At 44.3% G+C, this 27,976-nt stretch overlaps 1 protein-coding gene across 7 annotated transcripts in view; it reads right to left on the reverse strand.

Annotated features, from left to right (window-relative positions):
• KCNIP4 (potassium voltage-gated channel interacting protein 4) overlaps positions 1–27,976 on the reverse strand; it is a 372,094-nt gene that overhangs the window by 62,661 nt on the left and 281,457 nt on the right. The window lies entirely within an intron of this gene.

The raw sequence follows: 27,976 nt of genomic DNA on the forward strand, positions 1-27,976 counted from the left end.
TTTCATCAGTGGAAAATGAGTATTAAACATTACAAAATCTAAATAGTAGCATTTTATATCCACTTTGCACTGCTGTAAGCGATCGCTCCAGGGGCAGGTCAATAGGGCTGTTGAGTTCACAGCTCTACCACTTATAAATTGTACGATTCTGAGCTCACACAATTATACTCTGACAACAGTATAAATCAGCAATAACTTAACTGAAGTTAATGGAGTTACACTGGTGTAAATGAACCATCCTTCTTCTCTGATCACCAGCTGTGAAGTATTTTTAAGAATTTTATTCAGGCCCTGTGTCTCCCTGGCTAAGCCTCAAAACTTCTCAGTGCCTCATTTTATCCCTCTGTGTAACAGATAAATAATAATACATCCTGGAATATGGTAAAGATGCATTTAATATTAGGACAGGGTTTTGAACCTTCCTATGCAAGGCATTATTATATATACAAACCTGCTCCCACTCACTACTAATGACTACAACAGCCTTCTACAGTCTCAAACCAAAATAAATAGTAACAAAGGAACTGGTTCACATCCATCCTGTGTGACTTGATGAACTAAACAACAATAAACAAATTGGCTACAGGTGCCAGCAATGTTTTAAATCTGTGTTGCTCTTTATGTAGCAGTGCCAGCCAACTAATGTAATTTTAGTTGGTTGGCACTTTGGCAACAGCATGATTATTGGATAAGATCTGAGTTATATATTGACCTGGGTATGTGGCTGGTCCTTTGGGATCAGAAGAACCCTTTGTTTGATGAAATAGGTTTTAAATAACCATTCAGCATTAAGTCTAGTATCTGGGTGTTGAATCCAGGACTGGAATAAAGAGGCTACAATTCTGACTTCTTGGTAGCCAGTGTGGTGAGACAGAAGTTGACTTTTGTTGCTGGATTGGTATACCTTATGTCAGGAATGGTCTAGATAATACTTGGTCCTGCCAGGAGTGTAGGGGACTGGACTAGATGACTTCTCAATGTCCCTTCCACTCTTATGATTCTATGTTTCTGTAACATTCAGTTCAAACATAGCCCTTAGCCTGAATGCTTCCTGTTGCTCTTTTATTAGAAAAGTGAATTGTAGGTTGGGAGCTTAGTTGTTGTTTTTATTTTAGTATGACTAGCTCTATCTCTTGCACAATTTAAAATGAGAGTGGACAACTCACTGGAGAAAATACTGTAGGAAACAACCCTGAATGGAACAGGCAGAGAAATTGTGGAGATACAGCTTCATTTTCTAGAGCTGTCAAACAGGCACTTTTCATTATGAACACAAATTCATACCCACCTTTTGAAAAGAGCTTCCCAATTCAGCACAATGTATTTCTTAGAATGCCAACAATGATCCACTTAATATCAATCACAATGGTGGCTTTTCTGATATAGACATCTGTGTATTGGGAACTAGACAGATGGAGATATTTTTTGTTTGTTTTTTAGGATTTAAAACAGAAATAAACTGAAAATGTTGTATACTGTCTAAAATGTTGTTTAGGCTTTTTGTATCTGGCAGGCAAACATATGCTAGTAGCTGGAGTTGCAACACTGAATTCAAATTTTATCATTTCAATCCTGAAATACAAAATACAATGAATTGGCAATCCAGGTTTAATGAACACATCTATATTTACAAAATGTTTGTTTTGAAATTGTGCCAGTGATTGAGTCTGGCTGTTGTCATCCTCATGTTATTTCAGAACTTTTCAAAGAGCAATCATTCTTTGTTTCTCAAAGAAGTTCATTGGTAGAGGAGGAAAAGTAAATTTAGTTAAATACTAAACATGAGCAAATACAATTAGGAAGTCCAGCTGTTAGAGAATACAGTCAACCTGTAGAAATGAAAAGAATGAAAACCAGTCCCTTTGGGAGGAAAAGAGAAATAGAGTTAAAACTATGCCACAGGGCTTGCAGTTTCAATATTGTACCAATTATTTATGTCTGATATGCTATTTATACTTGGAACATTTATCTTTGAATAAAGCACTCCTCCTTCTCTGAGCTCCTAGAAACATTTCCTTTGAAGAGCAAGGGCCTGATCCTGTAAACCTATATAAATGTGCATGACTTTAAACATGCGAGTTACAGAACTGAGCTTGGAGTTAGCACTTATAGGTGTAAACTAGATGTAACTGAAAAATATTGAAGTCAGTGAAGTTACACTGGTATAAAACGTATGTGAGATGAATCAGGCCCACAGAAGCAAAACCCTTCTCTCTGTGCAACATGTAAGAGAAACAGTTTTTGTCCCTAGGTTGCTTGGCTGCAATAGACTCCTCTCTATTCATGAATCCATTGGCCATGCCCACACAGACCACATCCAAGCTTCCTCTGTTCTATCGCCCAGAGCATGCAAGTGGTGTGTAATTCTGCAACCTGGTTTCACCATCCACAATAGAACTACAATGGTTCTGCTACCCATTTTGATGCTATGCTATGTGCTCATAGAAGGGTCATAGTGGACGTTAAGAACTAATGTGTTAGGTCATAAAATTCATCTCCTTTGGAAAGGAAGAATGACTTTAGAAGATTATGGAAGATCTGATGATACATCCACTCACCCATAAGTATCAGACATTGTTTCCAGGATTAAATGAAAGACATTAAAAAAAATCAGAATTTATTTTTAAGCTATGTCAAGGGTGTTTAGAGCAAAGAGATAGCATTAAAACATTTCTATACATCTAAATAAATATATTGCATAAAACCAATCTCCCATATCCTATACATAGATACTTGGTGTATTAATTTTTGGAGTGCTTTTATACCTTATCACATTAGTAATAGTTATTGGAACTGAATAATAAAACAGAACTAAGTATCTGGTGATAATGACTTTAATATATGTTTGGAAACATGAAGAGTGAAACACAGGAAAAAAACCCGACTGAAGGCTCTTTGTGAATAGAACAGATGACAAAGTGCATTAAAAAAATTATAACACAAGGGAACTCTCATACATCCAAGGAAGAATCGCACCATACCGGGTGGCACTGCAGTAAGCAGATTATTTCATTTCTCAGAACTGTGCCAGCCCTCGGGAGGTTCCTTATTGTTCAATCATTAGTAAATGTGTAATGAGATCAAAAATTAGCAAAAACTACAGAGCTTCTGTTCCTCAAGGCTTTTCATTGACCCACAAATAACTGCAGCCTAAAAAAGACTGACATTTGCTTAGACTTTTAAGATAGGATATTATCACATTACTCTGCTAAGTAGGTGGTGGTGTTTGGGATATGGGCTTTTCTTTTTGTTTATGGAGGAAGAGGGGGGTTGACCTACTAACTAGTGGTAAAAGGAACGATTCCAGACCAAACTTGGGTCTGGTTTATTTAATTGTGTCTCATTGGTGAGGCTAATAAATCTAGAGAATCTTGCCATTTAAGGGTAAGAAATAGAAAAACATAATTAGTAGCTGAGCAAAACCTCCAAGCCCACTACTGGAGTGGGAATGCATACTTGAGACTTGTAAATAAATTGCCTAACAAATACAGAAAAAAGAGTTTTGTTTACATTTAGGACATAGGATTGGAAGGGATCTCCTGGGTCATTAAGCCAGTCCCCTGCTTTCACAAGCAGTAATGGTTAGAAACTTTGTTTTAATTTCCAGCTTAATTTATTCATGGCTAGTTTATATCCCTTGATTTTTGTGACAACACTGTCCTTTAGCTTAAATAGCTCTTCACCCTTCCTAGTGTTTGTCATAGATTCACAGATTCTAGGACTGGAAGGGACCTCGAGAGGTCATCGAGCCCAGTCCCCTGCCCTCATGGCAGGACCAAATACTGTCTAGACCATCCCTGATAGACATTTATCCAACCTACTCTTAAATATCTCCAGAGATGGAGATTCCACAACCTCCCTAGGCAATTTATTCCAGTGTTTAACCACCCTGACAGTTAGGAACTTTTTCCTAATGTCCAACCTAAACCTCCCTTGCTGCAGTTTAAGCCCATTGCTTCTTCTTCTATCCTTAGAGACTAAGATGAACAAGTTTTCTCCCTCCTCCTTATGACACCCTTTTAGATACCTGAAAACTGCTATCATGTCCCCGCTCAGTCTTCTCTTTTTCAAATTAAACAAACCCAATTCTTTCAGCCTTCCTTCATAGGTCATGTTCTCAAGACCTTTAATCATCCTTGTTGCTCTTCTCTGGACCCTCTCCAGTTTCTACACATCTTTCTTGAAATGCGGTGCCCAGAACTGGATACACCAGCGCAGAGTAGAGCAGAAGAATGACTTCTCGTGTCTTGCTCACAACACACCTGTTAATACATCCCAGAATCACGTTTGCTTTTTTTGCAACAGCATCATACTGTTGACTCATATTTAGCTTGTGGTCCACTATAACCCCTAGATCCCTTTCTGCCGTACTCCTTCCTAGACAGTCTCTTCCCATTCTATATGTGTGAAACTGATTTTTCCTTCCTAAGTGAAGCACTTTGCATTTGTCTTTATTGAACTTAATCCTGTTAACCTCAGACCATTTCTCCAATTTGTCCAGATCATTTTGAATTATGACCCTGTCCTCCAAAGCAGTTGCAATCCCTCCCAGTTTGGTATCATCTGCAAACTTAATAAGCGTACTTTCTATGCCAATATCTAAGTCATTAATGAAGATATTGAACAGAGCCGGTCCCAAAACAGATCCATGAAGAACCCCACTTGTTATGCTTTTCCAGCAGGATTGGGAACCATTAATAACAACTCTCTGAGTACGGTTATCCAGCCAGTTATGCACCCACCTTATAGTAGCTTCATCTAAATTGTATTTGCCTAGTTTATCGATAAGAATATCATGCGAGACCGTATCAAATGCCTTACTAAAGTCTAGGTATACCACATCCACAGCTTCTCCCTTATCCACAAGACTCGTTATCCTATCAAAGGTTTCAGAGTAGCAGCCGTGTTAGTCTGTATCCACAAAAAGAACAGGAGTACTTGTGGCACCTTCGAGACTAACAAATTTATTAGAGCATAAGCTTTCGTGGACTACAGCCCACTTCTTCGGATGCTGGGCTGTAGTCCACGAAAGCTTATGCTCTAATAAATTTGTTAGTCTCTAAGGTGCCACAAGTACTCCTGTTCTTTTTATCCTATCAAAGAAAGCTATCAGATTGGTTTGACACTATTTGTTCTTTACAAATCCATGCTGGCTATTCCCTATCACCTTACCACCTTCCAAGTGTTTGCAGATGATTTCCTTAATTATTTGCTCCATGATCTTCCCTGGCACAGAAGTTAAACTTACTGGTCTGTAGTTTCCTGGGTTGTTTTTATTTCCCTTTTTATAGATGGGCACTATATTTGCCCTTTTCCAGTCTTCTGGAATCTCTCCCGTCTCCCATGATTTTCCAAAGATAATAGCTAGAAGCTCAGATACCTCCTCTATTAGCTCCTTGAGTATTCTAGGATGCATTTCACCAGGCCCTGGTGACTTGCAGGCATCTAACTTTTCTAAGTGATTTTTAACTTGTTCTTTTTTTATTTTATCTGCTAAACCTATCCCCTTCCCATTAGCATTCACTATGTTAGGCATTCCTTCAGACTTCTCGGGGAAGACCGAAACAAAGTAGTCATTAAGCATCTCTGCCATTTCCAAGTTTCCTGGTCCTGTTTCTCCCTCTTCTCTGAGCAGTGGGCCTACCCTGTCTTTGGTCTTCCTCTTGCTTCTCATGTATTGATAAAAAGTCTTCTTGTTTCCCTATATTCCCATAGCTAGTTTGAGCTCATTTTGTGCCTTTGCCTTTTTAATCTTGCCCCTGCATTCCTGTGTTGTTTGCCTATATTCATCCTTTGTAATATGTCCTAGTTTCCATTTTTATGAGTCCTTTTAGATCATGCAAGATCTCGTGATTAAGCCAAGGTGGTCTTTTGCCACATTTTCTTTCTTTCCTAACCAGCAGAATAGCTTGCTTTTGGGCCCTTAATAGTGTCCCTTTGAAAAACTGCCAACTCTCCTCAGTTGTTTTTCCCCTCAGTCTTGAAGTCATGTAGTTTGCTACTAGCAGATCAGGTATGGTACCAGGTATGGACTGACTGCAGAGATTCCTTCTGAGAGAGCTACATCAGATATGTTCACTATAAGATCCTTTATTGCTCTCCCAGGTATGACTGAGTTTAGCATAAATAAGGTATGTTCACAGATCACCACCCAGTGGTTGAAGAGTATAATACAGTTTAGCATTCCATTCCATTCCTCCCTTTACATTCCTACCATTTACAAAGTTAACACGTTCATATTAGCTTTGAAGTTCAGTACAGATCAGTCTGTTAAGTGTCTCTGAATTTGCACTGGTCTTCTAATTACACAATCCAAATGCATTACATCTTGGTCATCTTGCTGTCTATCAGTTACAACTACTAGCTGTGGTCAGTTTGGAGTCCCTGAGTCATCGTCTTCTTGTTCTGCATCCATGACTGTATAGTTTCCTTTGTTGATTGTTTTTCTGAGGAACAAACTAGATGTCGATAGTTTCTGTTGAACTCTCCACTGTTGGTCTTGATCATATATGATCTGGGTGATGAATTATTTTTCTTTGACAGCTGGAGTTGTCCATTCTTTCTCTCCATCCAATTTGACACATAAACGGTAATGAAGTTCTAAACACAGCAGTTCCCTGAATGTCATCTGCTGTAAAAGTGTTCATGAGCTTTTTTTTGACCTTTCATATGATTCGGATACACAAGGGATGGACAAACTACGGCCTGCGGGCCACATCTGGCCCACGGGACCATCCTGCCCAGCCCCGAGCTCTTGGCCCGGGAAGCTTGCCCCCAGCCCCTCCCCCGCTGTTCCCCCTTGCCCACAGCCTCAGCTCTGGGCGGCGGGACTGTGAGCTCCTGGGGCAGCGCAGCTGCAGAGCCTGGCCTGACTCAGTCTCTGTGCTGCACAGTGTCGTCGGCTACGGCAGCGTGACCCATCTCCAGTCAGGCGGTGCGGCTGTAGCACCACCAGCCACCGGTGCTCCAGGCAGCACAGTAAGGGGGCAGGGAGCGGGGGGGGGGGTGGATAGAGGGCAGGGGAGTTCAGGGTGGTGGTCAGGGGGCGGGGTTATGGATGGTGGTCGGGGGGGAAACGGGGTTGGATGGGGCAGCAGGGGGCAGTCAGGGGCAGGGGTTCCGGGGGCAGTCAGGGGACAGGGAGAAGCGGTGGTTGGATGGGGTAGGGGTCCCAGGGGGGCCATCAGGAATGAGAGGAGGGGTTGGATGGGGCGGCATGGGTCTGGGGGCAGTCAGGGGACAGGGGTATGTGAATGGGGCAGGGGATCTCAGGGGGGCCATCAGGAATGACAGGAGGGGTTGGATGGGGCGGCACGGGTCCGGGGGCAGTCAGGGGACAGGGGTATGTGAATGGGGCAGGGGGTCCCCAAGGGGCCATCAGGGAACAGGGGAGGTTGGATGGGGCAGGAGTCCCGTGGGGGGGTGGCAGATAGGAGGTGGGGGCTGGGCCATGACCCCATCCACTAACCGGCCCTCCATACAATTTACGAAACCCGATGCAGCCCTCAGGCCAAAAAGTTTACCCGCCCCTGGGCTACACTCTCTTCATTTGGCCACTTTGGAAATATATCTACTGTTCTGAGTCTGAATCTGAGTTTCCTTCCCATCAGGAGTTGTGCTGGACTAGTTGTGCTATTGGTGAGAAGAGCAAGGAATGGATCTTTCTGCTGTAGAATTTTCTTTGCTGTCTGTAAACTCTCCATTTGCCTGCAGATCATTTGGGCTACTAATAACCTGTTCCAACTCATATTTTGTCCAGAATGATTTAAATTCTACTGCAGTGAATCATGGTCTGTTGTCCATCACTAGTTTCTCTGGAATACTTAAGTGAGCAAAATCTTACTTCAGTTTCTTGATAACACTGCAACATGTTATGTCTTTCAAGTACATTGTTTCTATACATCTTGAAAAAATAGTCTATGATGACCAGGTAAATTGTGTCCTTTGAAATCACATAAAATTGCAGCTAATCTCTTCCAAGGTCTGTCTGGTAAAGGTGTTCGTATACTTTATGGTTCAGCACCGTCTCAAGTTTATTTGTACTGGATCTCCAGTACATCTTCCATGCACTATGAATACATAGCTTTTGTCTTTAACTTTGTAAGCTGATTCTTACCCATGTTCTGGCCCATGCAGTTCAGAATACCTCCAGGGCTAGTCAGAGCCATGTCAAATGACTTCAGCTCCTGGAGGGGCTGAAGGTTATTGTAAGTCCCTTCTGAGATGATTATGATGCCTGATCCTGAGTCCATTTTCAAGTTTATCCATGAATGTTCAGTTTCATTCTCCAGGCAGGCTCTGTGCCATCATATGCAACAGATCCCAGAAACAATGGCTCTTGATTGTCTGTAATATTTGTCAACTCCCCGACTGCTTTGGTGAGGCAAACATCTGCAAAATGTCCATATTTTGTGCATTTATTACATGTTGCAACTTTGGCAAAACATACGTCTGTTGAGCTGTGAATTTTTCCACATCTTGTGAATTTAGGCTGTAAGGCTTTGGTGTTTGACTGGAATTTGTCCCTCTTTGCCTGGGAGTTCTCTCTCATTGCTTCAGGAGTCTTATGGTAAAGATAGTTTGGCAAGTTGCTCTTGGTTTTGCTGTCTCACCAGCTCAGACTATTTGAATAGTTGTGTGTTAGGTTAAGTCTGTTTTTAATTGCAGTTGCTGTGAAATATTTTCATCTGTTAACCCAATAACCAGCCTGTCTGATATTTTCATGTTTTGCAGTTCCAAAAATCACAGAGCTCTTATAAAACTTTCAGCATTTTCCACCAGTTCTTGAATTCTCTGGTGGCAACATGCTCTTTCCATAAACCACATTTCTTTGAGATATAAAGTAAACATGACCAGAACTCTTTTGTAGACATCTTTGTGACTGTCTTCAGTAAAGTTAAAGTCAACTTTGGCTGGTGTTGGGTACAAATGACCTTAGTACTGAATGCAGGGGTAGTGAAATATGGTTACCAAGGTTGCAATTATTGTAGGAATACAGGAAAATGGGACTGTGCTTAACCTGTCCCAAATGAGGGGGGCCATCCTCAGTTGAAAGAATTAAGCAGGGACCCAAATGTCAGATCCCTGTGAAAGTAAGAGGGGTGGGAATGGGTATCCCCAGCCAGGAGGCTGCACACCCTCAAGGGTCCTCCCTAGACTGGTTTAACCTGTTCCTCCTCACTGTTCAAAGAATAGAGCTAAATAGGCTTAATTAGGAGCCTCTTTGTTATGTTAAATGCCCAATCAGAGCTGAAATCACTTGAGATGGGGCAGTGTTTCTGCCCAGCCTGCAAAGAGCTGAAAATTACTAAGAGACCAGTGTGCAGAGTCACAGCAGAGAAGCAAATGGCAGCAGAAGGCTACTGACAGTCAGATGGTGAACGAATGGCTGCTCATCAGACAGGCGTGATGAGCAGCCAGCAGGGCAGCTGGTGGAGAGGTTCAGCAAGAGTGGTGAGCAGGCGGCTGGCAGAAGCAGCGAGCAGGCGGTCAGTGAGTGGCCAGCAGGGTGTCTGGCAGAAAGGGGCAGCCAGTGAATGCCTGAGCAGCAGAGCGAGTAAGGTACCTCTTTACCCCACCTGGGGAGGGAGGTGAACTCTGCAGATGAACCTACTCCCACCACGGACTTCCTGTATGACCACAGGCCAGTGCCATAGTTTCAAAACCTTTTGGCATCTAGTGGGGTTTGCAAAACACCTAACATTCTAGGCACTTTTGAAAATTCCAAAAGGTGCCCAAATACCTTTGAAAATCTGGCCTTTAGTCTGTGTGTGCCTTAGTGCCCCATCCGTACAAATGGGGAAACAGCACTGCTCTACTGTGAGGAGAAATAGGTTAACACCTTGTGAGGTGCTCAGATACTATGGTGAGGGGGCCACAAAAGTACCACAGGTAAAGTGGGACCTTATCTATACCACTGCTATCCCTTCCCTTGGTTTTGGCCCCTTCTTTTCACCAATGCCCCCCAAATCTCCCCCTTTTCTGAAAGTAACCTTGCCTGTATTTTTTGAGTCTCCTGTGTTCTCACTAAAACAATCCCTCTTCCCTCCCCCCCCTCCACAGAGGGATTCCTGTTTTACAGAATAAACTTCCAGATCCTTAATTTAATCACAAGCCCTTTCTTATCTTAACCACCCTGACTCTGTTTGTAAACAAAATACTGACTCCCTGCCCCAAGGGCACCTCTCATCTGCAGAACTCATATTTCACACTAATGCTGTGTTGTAATTAAGACCTCTACTTGGGAGCTCGCACATCTCCTGTATGAAACTCGGGCTGGGGGGGGGGGAGGACTCCGCCCCCATGCCCTCCCTAAATGGCACCCCGGCCGAGCACAGATTGCAGATAAACTAGAAAAGGCAGTCCACCAGAACATACTTAGGCCTTGCCACTTGGCGTCTGAGCCACAAAACAGCATGTTTGTGTGGTTTGGGGGTGGGGGAGGGAAGAGGAGATTCTAGTCCTAGTAGCAGGAGGCAGGGCTGGAAGCAGTCACTGGGCTCCCACTAGTGGGGTGGATCACAGGCAGGATCCCCACTGGCACCCTACACTGTCTTGGCCCCGAGACAGGGGAAAAGCAGAGTGAGGGGATTAGGGGACACATGGAGGAGGTACCCAAGTCTGGCCCTAAGGTGGGGGTGGAGCAGAGCAGGGAGGAGGCACACAAACCTGACCCTGGAGGGCAGGGGCACACAACAAAGAGGCAGGAGCACCCCAATGTTCTCAAAGGCTGAAGGGGGATTCCCCCCTATCGGACTGATACAGCAATGCTGAGAGTGGGCAAGCCATGGGGTATGCCCGCTACCTAGGGACAGGTGTGTTTACATGGTGGTGGACATGGAGTTAGTGAGGGAGCTCCTTCCCCTTCTCCCTTCATTCTTTCTCCTTCTCCCCTTCCCTGCTATTCTGAACAATCTGGATTGGCTGGGTGGGACTGCCAGTCAAACATACAGACCCTTCGAAGGGTATCAGTGAATGAGCAGATGGGGACTGGATGGAGGACCAGTCAGGAAATTTGGAAAGAAAACAAAACAAAAAAGAAGAAAGAGCAAGGAGAGAGGGGAAGCTGTTTGGAGGAGGGGAAGCAGCTTGCATAGGGTTACCATATTTTAGTTTTAGTTTAGTTCGCTGGAAGCCTGAAACAGGGAGGCAGCAGATAGGCTGGGGCTGGGGCGGGGTGTGGCGCGGCCCAGTCCGGCCCCCTGGCCGAGCGGCTCCCTCCGGTGGCCGGCCGGCCCAGGCCAAGAGGCTCTGGCGTCTCCCGCCCAGCTCGGCTCAGGCCCTGGGGCGCCAGCCCCTGGCCGAACACCCCCGGCCAAGCACCGCCGGCCCCGGCCCCTGGCCGAGCACTGCCGGCCCCCGGCCCCGGCCGAGCTCCGCCTGCCCCAGCCCTGGCCCCGGCCCCGGCCGAGCACCACTGGCCCCGGCCCCGGCCGAGCACCGCTTGGCCCTCCCTCCCTATTTTCCCGGACATGTCCGGCTTTTTGGGATTTCCTCCCAGACGGGGATTTGAGGCCCAAAAAGCCGGACATGTCCAGGAAAATCTGGACGTATGGTAACCCTAAGCTTGCAAAAAAGGACTCTTGTAAAATCTCAACCTGGAGGTGACAGGACAGCTGAGACCACATAACTGACACACCGTTTTGAGCTCAGACCAGAACACACAGATAAGCTGGACTGACCCAAAGGATGGAGGGGATTGCACTGGTGTGGGGCAGAGTCTGCGTGTGCCTGGCCAGGCACGGAAAAGGGAAGAGCTGTTTTGTGTATGCCATCCCAGGAGTGAGAGAGTTTGTGTACCCCCTGCTAGAGATCTCGGCCTGGGTCAGCTCCTGGCTTTTCCTGGGTTAGATACAAGTGTTGCTCTATTATTAAGTGTTGTGCTTGTTCTAGGGGTTAACCCTGATCCCACTCAGAGGGAGGGTTGGTATTTGTGCTGAGGCACGTGGCTGAGATCTAGGACCTCTTCCGCAACTATGGGAACCCCCATCTGACCATTGTCTTTTCCTCTGATTTTGTGCAAGATTTGTTGCTGTTTTTATAACTGTTACTGTAACAAATACTAATTTAAGAAGGCAGGATAGCACTCACCCTCAAAACCTGCACCTAGAACATCACAGAGGAATTCAACCTCTCTAGCATCATTCATTTTTATTTTTCCTCTAAGAGTCAAAAGCCATTGTCCCTTGTTATGATCAGCTTTTAGCATTTGACTAATATAATGCAAAGGGACACGTTCTCTATTTGTACTACAATACATAAATTCTACTCAAGAAACGGATTGTCTTGGAGACCACATTTGAAAGGGAGCATGAAAATTATTGCCTATTAATCACTGGTCAGAGTGGTTATATAAACTGAAAATTGCTTTAAGGGTGAAAGTCACCTCTGTGCAGAGGAGAAGCATGAAGCCTATGTACCACTGAAATCTCACTTATGTCATCAAAATAACACTCTGCCTTGGGGAGAATTTCACTCTAGAGATATAAAAGAAGAATTAGTTGGTCCTAAAATGTAATGGACACAGATCAGATTTACTTTTTACCTAAAAAAAATATTAGAGATAAGACAAACAAATGTGAAACTTAAACCTTAAAACTTTTGTAGGGAGGTATTTTTCTGTCCACAAAAAAGACACTGTATAGACTGCCACCGAGAAATCAAAAAGTTCACACAAGATTCCAAATATTAGGCACACACCTCCACCCCCAATCCTCAAAAAACAAAACACCCGCCCCCCTACACACACACACACACACACACACACACACACACACACACACACACACACACACACAGAAAAGAGGCAGAAAAGGAGAAAGACTTTATACCTGTTAAATCACAATAGACCAGTGGTCTAAGGACAAGGCACCAAAAAAGACTTGCACCAACATTGGACATAAAAGGCAATATGAAGAGGTTTTATAAATACCTTAGAAGTAAGAGAAAGGCAAAGGAATGTGCAAGTCCACTATGTAGTGGGGAAGGAGAGCTAATAATAGATGACATTAAGAAGGCTGAGGTGTTTGATGCCTATTTTGCTTCCATCTTCATTAAAAAGATTAATAGTGATCAGATATTTAATAGTATCTTTATAGTAGCAAAAAGGGGAAAGAACACAAGCCAAATACGGAAATAATAGGTGAATGAATATTTAGATAAGTTGATAGAGCCGGATGAAATTCATCTTAGGGAACTTGAGGAATTAGCTGAAGCAAACTCAGAACCATTAGCAATTATCTTTGAGGATGGGTGAAGTTCCAGAAGATTGGAGAAGGGCAGACATAGTACCTATTTTTTAAAAAGGGAACAGACAAGACCTTGGGAATTATATACTAGTCAGTCTAACTTTGATACCTGGAAATGTACTGGAACAAATTATTAAACAATCAGTTTGTAAGCAGCTAGAGCAGGGGTTCTCAAACTTCACTGAACCACAACCCCCTTCTAACAACAAAAATTACTATATGACCCCAGGAGTGAAGCCTCAGCCCACATGAGCCCTGCCACCACAGGTAGAGGGGCCAAAGCTGAAGCCCGAGCCCTGCCGCCTGGGGCAGGGGAGGCAAAGCCAAAGACTGAGCCCCGCCACCCTTGGGCTTTGGCCCCCGGTAGTGGGGCTTTTGCTTTGGCCCTAGGCCCTAGCAAATCTAACACCAGCCCTGGAGACCCCATTAAAATGGGATCGCGACCCACTTTGGGGTCCCAACCCACAGTTTGAGAACCGCTGAGCTAGAGGATAATGGGGTTATAAAGAATAGCCAGCATGGATTTGTCAAGAGAAAATCATGACAAACCAACCTAATTTCCTTCTTTGAGAGAGTTACTGGCCTAGTGGATAGGGGGAAGGAGTAAGCATGATACATCTTGATTTTAGTAAAGCTTTTGACACAGTCTCCCTTGACATTCCTATAAGAAAACTAGGGAAATGTGCTCTAAATGAAATTACCATAAAGTGATTGCACAACTAGTTGAAAAACCATACTCAAAGTGTAGTTTTCAATGGTTTGCTGTCAAACTGAGACACTGTATCTTGTGGGGACTCATAGAGGTCAGTCCTGGGTCCTGTGTTAGTTAATATTTTCATTAATGACTTGGATAATGGAGTGGAAAGTATGCCTATAAAACCTGTAGATGACACCAAGCTGAGAGGGGTTGCAAGCACTTTGGAAGACAGGATTAGAGTTCAACAAGTTCTTGACAAATTGGAGTATTGGTCTGAAATTAACAAGATTAAATTCAATAAAAACAAGTGCAAAGTATTTAGGAAGGCACAATAAAATGAACAACTACAAAATGGGAATGGAACATTGGGGAAAGGCTCTATCAGCGTATAGAGATAAGCCAGACTGGTGTGAAGGGCTTCGGAATATGCTTGCTTGGAAACCAACCCAATAAACATTGCACTGTCTGCTCTTCAGACTTCTGGTCTTTTGCTGCTTGCTGTCTGTGTGACAAGAACCAGGGAAGTGGGAAGGTGAAGGGAAAGCCCTCTAACAGGGCGCTCCAAGGTAAGGGCCCTAATCTCAAAGATCCTGCGGGCAGACATCACCACCGGGAATGAGACCTTCTAGGAGAGTAGAGAAAAGGTGCAGGATGCCAGAGGCTTGAAGAGGGGACCAATGAGCCACGCCAGCACAAGATTCAGGTCCCAAGGAGGGACAGGGTCAAGGACGTGGGGATAGAGTTGCTCCAGACCTTTCAAAAACCTGACCATCATGAATATCATCCTGCCCTGGAATGGAGGGTGGACAGCCGAAATGGCGGCCAAGTGGACCTTAATTGATGAAAGAGACAGGTCCTGGAGCTTAAGATGCAGAAAGTAGTCCAAGATTGACTGCAGCAAAGCCTTCTTGGGCCGGATACCCTGGTCCAAGGCCCAGCATGTGAACCATTTCCATTTGGCCAGGTGGGTCACCCTGGTGGAGGGCTTTCTGTTACTCAACAGGACTTGTTGGACATGGGCCAAGCACTCCTGCTCCTCTGCATTCAGCCACGCAGCAGCCAAGCCGTCAGTTGCAGTGCTGCCAAGTTTGGGTGCAGAAGACTACCATGGTTCTCGGACAGCAGATGCAGCCACAGCATACATTAGAGCCCATGACCACGGGAGTAAAAAGGCATCTGACAGGAAGCCTCTCTCGATCCCCCAAATCGAGCAAAATATGTGGCACTTCCTGTTCTGACAGGACGTGAACAAGTCCACACAAGGAGTTCCCCACCTTTAGAAGATCACGCTGACCACCTCCGGATAGAGTGACTATTCGTAGTGAGACAAGAAGAACCTGCTGAGGTGATCTGCTAACACGTTCCTGGCCCTGGGGAGGTGTGCAGCCCCAAGATTGGCATGCTGCACACAGAAGTCCCAGAGCTGGAGAGTTTCTTGGCAAAGGGCTGACCTTGCTTGTTGATGTGAAACATTGCAGTGGTGTTGTCCGTCAGGATCTGTACCAGATTGCCCTTCAGGTGGGGCAAGAAAGCCTGGCAGGCCAAGTGAATCACTCTGAGCTCTCTGACGTTTATGTGGAGTCTAGTGACCAAGGTCTTGCATGCTGAGATCACCCAGGTGGGCTCCCCAGTCCAGGTCCGAGGCATCTGAGACTAAAGGTCAGCAATGGAGCCGGGGCCACTAAGGGAACTCCCTCCAACACCGATCCGGAGTCCAATCACCATTCCAGGGATGACTGTATGTGATCCAGCACCCTGACTACGCAGTCCAGATCATGCCTGTTGGGGATGTAGACCAATGCCAACCACACTTGCAGAGATCTGAAATGCAGCTGAGTGTGACAGACCACGTAAGTACAGGCTGCCATGTGGCCTAACAACCTCAGCCAGGTGTGAGTGGTGGTGAGTGGGCCCTCACATGAGAGATCAGGTGTGACATGGTTTGAAAACAGGCATCCGGAAGGAAGGCTCTGGCCACATGAAATGGAGGACCACGCCTATGAACTCTATCCATTGCACCGGTATTAGGGTCTATTTCTTTAAGTTTATTAACAGGCCCAGATTGTGGCAGATAGAACATACCAGATCAAGGCTCCTTTTTACCTGATCCCGAGATCTACCCTTGATGAGCCAGTCGTCGATGTACGGATAAACCGGGACACCTTGATGCCTCAGGTGAGCAGCCACTGTCGCCATGCATTTTCTGAACCCTCGCGGGGCTGACAAGAGGCCATAGGGCAGCGCCATGAATTGGAAATGGCACCGGCCCACCATAAAACAGAGGAACCATCTGTGCCCTTGGAAGATGGAGATATGAAAGTATAAATCCTTCAAGTCGAGGATAGCGTACCCAGGATCCAGGTAGGGAATGATGGAGGCTAGGGAGACCATGTGAAGCTTTAACTTCTTGAAATATTTGTTGAGGCATCACAGATCCAGAATAGGTTTTAGGCCCCCTTTCGCTTTCAGGATTAAGAAATAGCAGGAATAGAACCCTTTCCCCCTTATTTCCCAGGTGATCTCCTCCACCGCTCCCAGCCATAGGAGGTTTTTCACTTCCTGAGTGAGAAATTGCTCATGAGAAGGATCCCTGAAGAGTGACAGGGAAGAGGGGTGGGAGGCAGAGGCAGCCGAGAATTGCAGGGTGTAGCCCAGAGATATTATGCCAATCACACAATGATCTGAGATTACTCATGACCAAGCCAACGGAAGGGATGCAGGTGGTTGAGGAAGGAGTAGGATGGATCCTGAAAATTGATGGGGGAGCCATCCTCAAGTGCACCTTCAAAACAGGCACTTCTGGCCCCCTTGGTGTTTCACCGGGCCAGGCTGAGCTGGTGACTGGAGATAGAGGGGCAATGACTGAACCCAGTGTCTCTGTCCCTTCTCCTAGAGGAGCCCTGATAGGGAGGCCAAGACCTAGGAGGCAGGGGTGGCCTGAACTGCTTCCTCGCTGTTTGCGGCGGTATGTAGGCCTAGCAAGCGGAGGGTGGCTCAAATGTCCTTAAGTCCATGCAGCCTCCCATCTGTCTGCTTGGAGAAGAGTCCGCTCCCATCCAACTGCATCTCCTGGGACAGACCCGTGGATTGAAGCCAGGAACTGCACCTCATTACCACGGCCAAGGTTACAACTCTAGCTGCCAAATCGGCCGCATCTCAGGCCATCTGGAGGGAGCTCCTCGCCACTGTGGTACCCTCCTCCAAGATGGTGGTGAACTTTTGGGTCAAGTCCTGGGGCAGCGAGTCTTTAAACTTTTTGAGGGAGTCCCACTGATTAAATTAAATTGTATCTCCCAAATAAAGCCTCACCAGTTTGACACCCTAAACTGAAGGCTCGCCGTTGAATAAACTTTCCTCCCCAAAAGGTCCAGTCTCTTGGCATCTTTATTTTTTGGGGCAGAACTCGCTTGTCCTTGTCTGCTCCTCTCGTTGGCTGTAGATAAAACCAGTGACCCTGGGAGTGGGTGGGTAAAAGGTATTCGAACCCTTTAGCAGGGATGAAATACTTCTTTTTGGACCTCTTGGAGGTGGGTGGGATGGAGGATGAGGTTTGCCAAAGGGCCTTGGCTATCTTTAGAATCCTGTAGTGCACAGGCAATGCGACCCCCGAGGAGGCTGCCACCAACAGCACGTTGAATAAAGTATCAGACTGCTCTGCCATTTCTTCCACCTCTAGGCCCAATTTCGAAGCCACTCTTCTGAGCAAGGCAATGATGACCGCAAACATGGTGCTGGCGACCTGGGCCATCTGACAGGAAATCTAGGTTGCGGAGTCGGGGATCTCAGCTGTGGAGACAGCGAACACTGCCTCTGCTCTGGGGACCGACGGCATTCGGCTACCCTCTGAGGAGGTCTCATGGCTGGCTTTCCTCCATGGGAAGCCTTAGCCAGATCCAAAGCTATGCGTGGCACCGGTCTCTGCTCCCTAGCCGCCAGGAGGGCCTCAGATGTCGACGGCCCTGCCAAGTGCCTGGGTTCCCTACTGCTCCAGGGAGTTGGAGAGTACCCCCTTTTGGCTCCAGAGTGGGTGGGCAGCCTGAACAGGTCCTTTGCCCAACGCCCCTTAACCCTTCTTGCTTGGTGCCAGGGAGCCTTGTTTCTTCAGACACTTCTTGGGCACCAGCGAAGGGGAGCAGTGCCAGTTGGAGACCAATGCTGGCAGTACACTCTGCACTGATGCTGAGGTGCTGGGCATAGAGTTGGAGTGGGAAGGCTCCGATGCCAGGCAAAGCGCAGCCTCCATGAGGAGGGTCCTTATATGAATGCCATGCTCCTTTTGAATTCTAGGACAAAAGTCCTTGCAAATGAGACACATCATAGAATCATAGAATATCAGGGTTGGAAGGGACCTCAGGAGGTCATCTAGTCCAACCCCCTGCTCAAAGCAGGACAAATTCCCAACTAAATCATCCCAGCCAGGGCTTTGTCAAGCCTGACCTTAAAAACCTCTAAGGAAGGAGATTCCACCACCTCCTTAGGTAACCCATTCCAGTGCTTCACCACCCTCCTAGTGAAAAAGTTTTTCCTAATATCCAACCTAGACCTCCCCAACTGCAACTTGAGACCATTACTCCTTGTTCTGTCATCAGGTACCACTGAGAACAGTCTAGATCCATCCTCTTTGGAACCCCCTTTCAGGTAGTTGAAAGCAGCTATCAAATCCCCCCTCACTCTTCTCTTCTGCAGACTAAACAATCCCAGTTCCCTCAGCCTCTCCTCATAAGTCATGTGCTCCACCCCCTAATCATTTTCAGGTGTGACTTCCCCAAGCACTTTAGACAGCTGCTATGAGGGTCACTAATGGACATAGGCCTATTGCAGGCAGAACAAGGCTTAAAACCCAGGATCGGAGCATGCCCCACCCCGGGGCTAAGTCCCTGCTGGGATGCTAACTTACTAACTAACACTACTTAACACCTACTTACTGACAACAAACTATATACAACTAAGGCCTGGTCCACACTAGCCCCCCACTTCGAACTAAGATACGTAACTTCAGCTACGTGAATAATGTAGCTGAAGTTGAAGTACCTTAGTTCGAACTTACCGTGGGTCCAGACGCGGCAGGCAGGCTCTCCCGTCGACTCCGCGTACTCCTCTCGCAGAGCAGGAGTACCAGCGTCGACAGCGAGCACTTCCGGGATCGATCCCAGAAGATTGATTGCTTACCGCCAGACCCAGAGGTAAGTATAGACCTACCCTAACAAGGAGAGTTAGAGAGAACTGCTGTCCACTTGCGAGGCAAGGGGAAAAGGTGCTCCGACCACCATCATGGGCAGTAAGAAGGAACTGAGAGGGCATAGGGCAGGTGCTGCACTCCAGAGCACAGCACTCCAGAGGGTACCACTGCTGACCCGACGGACACTGCTAAGGCAAAATCTCAGATGGCTGTGCACATGGGCGTGCACACACATACAACAGAATTGACATGAGCAAACATTCAAAGAAGAACCTAAGACACATTAAAATAAAGCACTAAACACTATCTAACTAATCAAACAAACAATGTTTGAGTAAGTAAGGCACTTTGTTCAACACTATGGATCCAAGAGATCTGGAGACGTAGAGATCTGTCTGACTGCTACAGTTGGAAGGAACAGAGGTGGCGACATGACCCATTTTATAGCCACACCTTCAGCACATGCTCGAATGCCGAGGGGAGGAATTGGTATTTATTATTTAGCATGTGCATAGTCGTCTAGCCAAGCGATGGCATCTTCAGTGGTGTGATGCAGTTCTTCTAGGTCACCGCTGAACCTAGTCAGCAGGTATTCATCGACAATGTGCATCATCATCTGTATTGCACCGCAGCTGCATAAAGGGAGGTCACGAAGGAGCCAGCAATACTGGTTGGCTGCACAGAGACCTTGCCAGGTCTGGAACCTGTTCAATAGGCACCACTGGTGACAGGGCAGGTCAAAACCAGGCGGGCAAATTGTGGGGTCAGTGACGAGGGACTGGTTGGGGATTATAACAGATATTCATTCCTCCCGCCAGAGTGTTTCCCCCCTAACATCCTGGTGTGGCGAATGAGACCATAATGGGTGACATGATGTGCAGCTGGTGGTTTAAAAAGGTCATTGTGCAGCGGCAGGCTTGGGATGGCGCATACTTTCTCCAGTAACTTGCTACTGGCAACCTCTCGTCTGATATGAGGAGAAGCAATATTACTCAGAACTGGAAGCCATGGGAGTGGAGTTGGATGCAGGGTGCCGGAGATGATACGCATGGCGGCATGTAACTGCCTATCCACAGTTTGATGTGTGACGACCAACTCCAAACTGGTGCGCAGTACTCCACCACAGAATACGAGGTGGCAAGTCCTCGTTCGTAAAGTTGGAGCACGAATACCCCATGACAAACCTGCCTGTTTGCTAAGAAGATTGTTGCACATCTTAACTTTAGCTGCTGTCTTCTTCAGGTGAACATAGTAACTCAGTGTGCAGTCTAAGGTCACACCTAGATAGATCAGTTCTACTTCATGCTTCACCTTCTGACCATTCAGATAAACATTCAGCTCTTGGGTTCTGCTGGTGTGATGAAGATGGAACAAACTGGAGACTCTTTTTATGACGCTTGGCTGGAGGCCTCAAGTCTTACAGTAGAGTTGTTGAGGAGAGGAGTTGGTGGGGCGCAGGAGCACTCTAATGGGAACTGCTATCAGCAAGGCTGCACCAAGCCGGGGGCACATCTACATACTTTTGAATTTTTTTATTTTTTTTTTGGTGTGTACAAGTTAAATATTTTTATTACAGTAAAATTTACACTGTTGAATTTCAACATATTGTCCGTGTGTGCCTGATTTATATACTTATTAACAGCAATATGAGCACTTTGAATGAAAGGTGTCTTAGAAAAAAAAATTCTCAGAAAATATAAATACACAAGGTAACTATTTAAATCTCCCTCATTCATAAAAGTGTCTCTATTCACTTCTAAGGAAATTTTAAGTGGTGGATAGTTTCAGAGACTAAGGAATCAATTCACATGTATTTTCCATGGTACAAGGATGGGTGCGGGGTATGGGCCCCTAACCTGCATACGTTTCAGTACTGACACACGTCTAAAATCTAGCCACAATTCCCTGAATGCCTGTTAGTCTTCTGATATATTTATTAGTACAACAGAATTTGCAATGAGAACAATAGACCAAATTAAAGGGTTATTAATGTTTAAGTTTTGCATAGGACCATCCTTTGTGTGACGAAGGCATCATCTAAGATTATATCTACACTTAAACTGCTACAGCAGTACAGCTGCAGCTGTACCACTATAGTGCTTTGGTGTAGACACTCACTACAGCAACGGGAGGGGTTCTCCTGTTGCTGTCAGTAATCTGACCTCCCCAAGAGGCAGTAGCTAGGTTGATGGGAAAATTCTTCCATCAACGTAGCGCTGTCTACACCAGGTTTGGTTGGTGTAGCTATCTCTCTCAGAGGTGTGGATTTGTCACACTGCTGAAAGACATAGTTATGCAGATGTAAGTTTCCAGCGTAGACCAGCTCTAAGTATTTTTTAAATAGAAATGTGCAGTGGCTTAAAGCTGTGAGAGACTTATTAATAGACAAAAGAAAAAGCAAGTCCACATGCTGAGTGCATGCTTGATAGTCTAGGCAATTTACTGTGAAGTGCCATTTGTACTAGGCATGCCACAGAGCCATTGGTTTGAAAGGTTAATGATTGCAGCAATCACAATTTCAATTTACAACAAATGGGATGACAAGAAGCCAAATAGAAAATGGAGGGGCCCCACTGTGATGGTAGCTGACCAACAATCCATCAACAACACTCCAGGAAGATTGTGAAGCCAGAATGCTGGGGAAAATCTTTGGAGCCTGGAGAAGCCGGAGACTTCCATTAAGCCCATTTTTCAAATGATAATGTAAGAGCTTTAAAATTTCTAAATTACTGAACACAAGCCTATGCCCTCCCATAGTGCTTATTCTTTTCATAGCTCTTATCACATCTAAGGGATCATCTCCCACCCCTTCACATCACATTTCCTTTCATCTCTCGCCTCTTGTCCTTTAAGTGTTGCCCTAATGGCCCTGGCCATGACCCAAACAACCCTTCCAGAAAGCTAAATGAGTGCTTCTGGCCGCTTTTCTACAATCGTCCTCTACTTCTCTCTCCCGAACATTGCAGCAGAGGTGATGTTCTACCAGGGTAACCCTCTCTAATGCATCCAAGCAGCCACATAAACTCAAAGGGCTGGTCCACACTAACTCCCCAGTTTGAACTAAGATATGCAACTTCAGCTATATGAATAACGTAGCTGAAGTCAAAGTACCTTAGTTCGAACTACAAGTTCCACACGCGGCAGGCAGGCTCCCCCGTCGACTCCGCGTACTCCTTTCACGGAGCAGGAGTACCGGCGTCGACGGCGAGCACTTCCGGGATCGATTTATGGCGTCTAGACAAGACTCGATAAATCGATCCCAGAAGATCGATTGCTTACCACTGAACCCGGAGGTAAGTATAGACGTACCCAGAGACTCATTCCTTGACTTTCTGCTTCTACGATGGGTGCTGTGATGGTGAGAATGTCAATTCATCCGATCATCATATCGCTCAATGTAATTTGCTTGCATAAGGAAATCCAATTGATTAAAATGTCTTTGAAGGCTTACTTCGTTTTTAATTAAACAACAACAACAAAGTAATTGCCCAAACCTCTTAAATGTCATGCACATTACAAAAACACTTGATTCAGATAACATCTTTCTCATCTACACTGAAGCAGAACTATGGAAGTAGCTTGCAGGCATACACTGCATACACTGGACATAATTATACAGGATATAACTTTTTATTTCTGTCATGACTGGGACCCAATGACTTATTCCCTCCTGTATCATTTGGATAAACAGACATACAAGAGAGAACTGTACTGTATAAAGTAAAAATGCAGTTGAAAATTCAGACAATTATACTTTTCATGTGCAGTACATGATTTTTTTATGCACAAAAGGCATTTAATATTATTACAAGTTCTATTCAAATATGGATTTCAAGAGGATTTAATTAAAAGTTTTCATGTTATATTTATTGTCATATTAGTCATAAATGTATGGTGGCTGTTTGGAGTCTCATTCCCTTATATTCCTTCCCAGCTTTGTTTTTATTATTACTATATTATTATCAGTTGTATTATGGTAGTGCCTAGAAGCCAACTGATGATGGGATCTGGTCATGTGAGGCACTGTACACAGATTGAGGAAGGGACTATCTACTACTCTAAGTGCTTACAATGTAAGGGCTTGTTTACACAGGAAAGTTTTACCATTTATACTGGTTTAGTTAAATAGTTATAGTTCTACCAGTATAAACCTCAGCAGGAACACTTTTATTCTGGTATAAGAGTTTTTATTTTGGTTTTACCTTAAAATCATTCCCAAATGTAATCCCCTTTTCTTTTTCTTATTTCCTGTTCTTCAGCCAAAAACACTTATTGCTGTAATTATAGCTGCTGCTTCTACTTGCTCTGAGTTGATATGGAAACATTCCCAGGAACCAAGTATAAAGCCTTGAGTGACTGCAACGAAGTAGCTGCTAGGCTATTTCAGCACCCTAAAGGGAGTGCAGAAAGCTGCTAACCATACCCAATAGCTGTTTGGAAGCTAATGTGGAAGGCTGCACTAAGGGCAGACATTCCGCATGTACACACATACCCCTTAGTTAGAAGCTGGAAGGTCCTGGTCAATCAGTAGCGAGTTCTGGCAGGGTTACAAAATTAGCAAACACCAGTCAAATCCAGCCCAGCGGTGTATGCAGGGAGAAGATAGAGCTTCCCAGGATAACCCAGACTATCCCTTTTTTAAGCCCGGACAGTCCCTTTTTTAAGCCCTATCCTGGCCATCCCAACTTTTTTGACCATTTGCTCTTGCCAACTGATTAAATTGGCAAGAGCAAATGGGACACATTCCCAACTTTGTCAAAAAAGTGAGGTGCAGAAGAATGTGCTGGGGGTCAGCGGTGATGCCAGCCACGTGCGGGGGGCAGGGGAGAGAGACAGGACTCGGGCAGGGGCAAGTAGGACTTGAGCGAGCAGCAATGCATGGAGTTGAGGGAGGGAAGACAGAACTAGAGCAAGCAGTGATGCCAGCCTTGCGAGGGTGGGGGGGGAAGGGTAGGGGAAGGAGGAGGACAGTCAGAGCTTGGGAGAGCAGCGACAGCAGCCCCGCATGGGGAAACGGGGGGTGGGGGTGGGCCCACAAGCAAGTGGCTTGGGCCAGCCCCGTGCAGTGTCCCATTTTCCCTTTGGGAAATATGGTCATCCTAGGGTTGGATCTCAATACAGCTTCCTGTAATTTTACAGAAATCAGTGGGATTGAGACTGGAAAACAGTATAAAGGAGGAATTGCAGATCGGAGGCGAAATGTCTTTGTGAGGTGTATTATTACATCATTGAATTAGAGATAGTGTGAGCCCACAGCTACAGTTATCACCAAGGTTTTTTTTCTTTCTTACTTGATATTGTGGATGCTGAAACAACTGGCTATGTGGTACAACTAAATGTTTTATTTAACTGCCACTTTAATACCTAGGGCGGGCCTACGTGGAAGCAGAAGATTTCTGATTGTCAGAAGTCCCAATCCCTGTATTTATTTTGTAAGGGACTAGGCACTGTGTTATATTCTTCATGTTAAAGGAAAACAAGAAATATCTAGTTAGTGATGTTAGTTTCACTAGGGTACATTGTAACTGCTGTGCTATAATGGTTTATCATTGGAATGTTACTCATAAAAAGGAATTTGAAATTATTAATTGTGTGCGTGCATAACTGTCTTATGGTAAAGGCTGGTACTGGATTCCTAAGAAGAAAAAGAAAGTGAATCCTATTACAATTTCAACTTTTAGTATTTAGAGGGTTCCTATAGTAAATCAAGCTCTTGCAAGGATAAGAATTCATGGTCTCTGCAAATACTTTAAGTCAGAAAGAGGGATTCTATAGCACAGTATTGGTAAGTAAATTGACTTACCTTCTCTCTACGTAGGTTCCACAAGCAACATAAATTAAACTGAAAAAGGCATCATCTCCTTTTTATAAGAATAAGAGTCTCCCCTGGGGTGGAGGGGTTTACATTGGTATAATTATGTTGATTTAAATTCACAACTTAGCTTATACCAATATAACTTTCCCACTCAGGCAAAACCTGAGTATACACAACAGACAAGGCGTGGGGGAAATGAAAAGAACCAGACTTATGGTTTGCAAACGTCATGCTGTGCCACATTTTTGTTTGTGTGTATGGTTTTGTTAGGAGGAGATTTGGTAAAAGGTAAAAAAGGAAGGGAGTAGGGACACTGAAGGGAGTTAGGTAAGGGGGATGGGGCAGGAGAGAAGAGGGAGACAAGGAAGGAGGAGAACATGGAGGGCAGGTGGAGTGAGACAAAGACAGTGTAGGATGTGGTTGGAACAAACAGCCAATCAGCACAGGGGCAAAAACATCCAGAGTCAAATCTGCAAAAGCATTCTAACGACAACATTGGTGTCCAGTACCTGCTAAGGCTGCTTGAACTCCATTTGATAAAATGTGTAAGGATGATAGAATAGACAGACTAATATTTGTGGCTCAGTACATGCAAGATATCTGTGTAGTACAGGTACACTTGATCCACTCACGCTATGAGGAAGTTGGGGATCTTTGTCCCCAACACCAAACTTTGCAGCTAGAATTTATTACTACAATGTATACAAACGAAACCCCAGATTCAACTATGAACTTTGGAAAGAATCCAGTTCTGAATTCTGTGGCTTGGGCTAGCTTCTGTTGCTGTGGCAGATGTTACTTTCCTAACAGTCTGTAAGACTGAAACATCCATTGCAGCAGTTTTGGAGACAACTGACAAGTTTACCACGATAAACTGAATAAAGAAAAACTGCAGCTCATGCTCATTAACTCCAGATATTCAAAACTTGCATCTCTTGGATTATCATGGACGATAAGGGAATGAAATATCTGAGGAAGGATGTATTACCATGATAAAACATATCTGATGCATCTTGGAATGTAAAAGGGGAAAATAAGTATAAGGGATGGAACTCCTGTTTTAGGCTTTATTGAAAATCCTCAATATTTCCTTATAACCAACACTTTCTACATACATGTTTCTACGTTCAAGAAAATATTCAGATCCAAAAAGACTCAAAGCTAGAAACTGCTCTTTTGGAAACATACAGAAAGCCTCAATTTGCCCACCTTACAGCTCTTAAAACCTTTAGAGAACATTACCTCAGGATATGCAATAGCTAGAGAATACTATGAAGAACAAGGGAACGTTCTCTAGTTATCTAAAGAAGTTGGAAAGCTTTTAAGAGCAATCACTCTTAATCACTACAATACCAATGTCAGATACCCACTGGTGTCAGGAATGATATTCAGTCAGGATGCCCTAAGGGTCTGACTGTATTTTATTTGCATTTGGGTTTTTCAGTGAAAATCTTTTGTTTAAGAAGAAATTTCAGCTAGACTTCTTTCATTACAGATTATATGAAATCTGTAAGGTTTACTGTTTCTTCCAAGTGCCTGCCATTAAAAAAATATTATTATACTTCATTTTGTCATTGTGCTATCAGTATGCTATTAGTGGTACTACATCTAACTTCTTATATTTCATTTTTATAGTAAATGCCAAGTGAAGGTCAAAAAAAAAAAAAACTATATCAAAAGGGCCATAAAAGAAGGCTGCATATATTTTTGCATTCATCTGAACACAGGACTCAGCTCAGTGACTGGAAATTGCTCGCTGATGACTGGTGAACAACTCCAATTCATATTATTCAAGCTCATTCAAAATCAAACATCTTGGCTCAATGTTAATTGCATATAATGTCATATAAAAGTATTCATAAAATAATCTAAAACAAAAACAAAAAACACACTTCTTGATACTTTCTGGTAGACACTCAAGGGTTTAGACGCAGAAATAACTTCATTCAGCTCTGTGAGACAATAACTGCTTTCAGATGCACATGTAATTCCCTCTGATTCAGTTTGTGCAAAATACGACCATTTTGATTTGATGTTGTTGACCACTTTGCACAGGTTTAAATGATAAAATAAGGTGCAAGAAGATAGTGGAGAAACGAGCCTCATGTCTTTGGTTAAAAATGACTAATTTGTGCATGTTAAAATAGCTAATAGTAGGACAGTTTATGTAATCCAGTGAATGTAAAAGAAACCCATTTGAAATTCACAAAGAAACACAAAAAATTGTACATCAGGGCTACAGCCATTACCTATTTCATACTAAGGTTTACAACAACTTACCATTTAGGAACATTAATAAAAGTTTGCGCTTACATAGTGACTCATGTAAAGAATCTCAAAACGATTCACATACACTAATTAATTAAGCCTCACATTACTTCTGTGAGGTAGATATTATCATCCTGCTGAATAAACCAATGCAAACAGAGGTTAAATAACTTGCCAAAAACAACACTGCAAATCAATGGCACAGTTAGGAGAACAAGAATATGAGTCTATGGTCTAACCACACTTCTTTCCATTTCTCCATTTTTGTCTCTAAAACAGTACATCTATTAAACTTTGAGATGGGCTTAAGCTGCACAGTTTAGATCCAAACCCATTTCCAAACTTTCACACAGTTTGAAGATGTTCAGATTTATGTTTGTGATTTAGTCTATTGTAGAGATAACTTGGTGCCTGAGCCAAATTTGGATCAGAACTTCCGCAAAATTCTGATGTTTTTCTACCCAGAGTTTGACATGGACTTATTTCTCATTAAGCAAACTTTTGCATATCTAGAGCACATCTATCAGTACTTAACCACAAACAATAAAAACCTCTTACATATTGAACAGTCAAGCTTATATGCATAGCTTGAACATCTTATCTTGTTCAAGCTATGCATGTTCATCTTATGGAAAACACGGTATTTTTTGATTTTGCTAAATTGACCAGATACATAGTATCTTGTTATTTAACCCCACAAACACTTTCATTATGCATTCCATTCATATACCATTTCTGATTTTGTTGTGGATTGCATGCTGCTATTTAAG

The sequence above is a fragment of the Malaclemys terrapin genome, chromosome 5 (assembly GCF_027887155.1).
Source record: "Malaclemys terrapin pileata isolate rMalTer1 chromosome 5, rMalTer1.hap1, whole genome shotgun sequence".
Lineage (NCBI taxonomy): Eukaryota > Metazoa > Chordata > Testudines > Emydidae > Malaclemys > Malaclemys terrapin.